Source organism: Limulus polyphemus, unplaced genomic scaffold (assembly GCF_000517525.1).
Source record: "Limulus polyphemus unplaced genomic scaffold, Limulus_polyphemus-2.1.2 Scaffold6716, whole genome shotgun sequence".
In the NCBI taxonomy this organism is placed as follows: domain Eukaryota; kingdom Metazoa; phylum Arthropoda; class Merostomata; order Xiphosura; family Limulidae; genus Limulus; species Limulus polyphemus.
The window spans coordinates 38,843-40,746 of NW_013672326.1; positions in this window are offsets into that span (position 1 = coordinate 38,843).

Here is a 1,904-nt window from a genome sequence, read left to right on the forward strand (position 1 = left end):
ATTGCTCCAGTTCTTACACGAGAATAGTTGTGACTTTATATGTCCATTGGACATCAATAAAATGTTTACTGTGTAATATACTATACTGACCTTTACTAGAGACCATAGACATGTGTGACTTTATATGTCCATTGGACATCAATAAAATGTTTACTGGTCGAACCCCAAGCAGAGTAACAGATTTCCTCTAATTAACACATGTTATTTGTAGCTCAAAAATGTTTCACGAATCCTTAAAATACATATTCACCTTCTGCAGTTCAGTGAATTTCAAAAGCAAATCTTCTTAGAAATTCCTATTGTTTCTTTCCAAATATCATAATGTGATAAAGTACGATGCTAGGCTTGTAAGTTTATAAAATCCAGTACTTTCTCTGACCAACGTGATAAAAACATTACAGCGTAACAAAATCAGTCGCTTATCAAATTAAAAACAGCATATATCTTGTAAAGCACATAAAACGCAACCATCAGTACATTGGATAAACTCAGAATACACTTAAATAATTGTTTAACAACCACAAATACTCTGTCGAGACTGAAAAATAACTTCCTGCTGCCTAACTCTTTAACCGTCCTGAACATTCTTTCAATAGCGTGGTTATATATGTATTATCTTTCTTTTCTCATTTACATATTTATCTTAATGCGACTTTACTTCTTTAGTTTTTATTAATATTCAATACTTCCAGTTCTGGAATCATTAACTAATTTTTTTGATAAGTCTCTTAATTGTTCTGGATATTACTTTTACAAAAACACGTATTCTTGTGAGCCTTTCTTATTTCAGAAGTACTATTTCTCTTTGTTTCCCATCACTTACCCACATCGCACACACAACTACAATGCAATTTCAGAATTTAGGCCATGTTCTTTGAAACACGTGATCAGTATACTTATACCTGAATAAGGAAAGTTCTCTATTCGAAAGCAAGTTTTCATTCAACAGTGAAGACAGGTTGTGTGATGGATCAGATCATGGATGTGTAACACTGTTGGATGACTAGAATGCATCCTACATGACTATATCACTCAATACATCACTGAAGGCTTTTTATCGTGTTTTCATTGATGGTACCATCAAACAACGTTTTTTTTTAATTATCGCCAGAATGGATTTTGATCAGGACTATATCCAATACTATATCTTTGAAGGTCATTGCTATCTGTGTTTCCCATACCATAATACTATGCTCTCTATACCTCTTCTCCAGAAGAGTATTTCGATCATGAGCACCTTGGCGATCTCCATTTTTAACCCTGGTAGACTTTATTGTCTCTGTGACTATAATCGACCATATACTCTGGTGTACCATCAAAATTGATCTTAATTGGTTTTGCAGGACATCAGCTGTGCTAGATAACTTTCATAATGAAATGCTGGTCATCTCTCTCCTGTCTCTCTTGATTTTCTTCTGGATTTATTAACATGATTAGATAGGAGGATATTCCAGATCCATGAGTTTAAGCCTAGAAGGGATCCCAGGACCCTCTCTAGTTATAGACTTATTGCTGTAAATAGCTATCTCTGGAAGATTTTGGAGATGATAGTTACCTATCGTAGTGTTTGCTTTTTTGAATAAAAAAAATCTCTTCAACCAGGCAGTGTGGTTTCTACATACAGAAACTCACCATGGACCACTGATTTGGCTTCAAACGTCAATCTTAGAAGCCTACTCCAAGAGGAAGCATCTTGTCTCTGTCTTTTTATTATTATTATTACCTTTGAGAAAGCTTATGGCACCACATAGAGGTTTGGTATCTTAGGGGCTTACATCTTGAAAAGGCTTATGGCACCACATAGAGGTTTGGTATCTTAGGGGGGCTTACATCTTGAGAAGGCTTATGGCACCCCATAGAGGTTTGGTATCTTAGGGGCTTTCATCTTGAGAAGGCTTATGGCA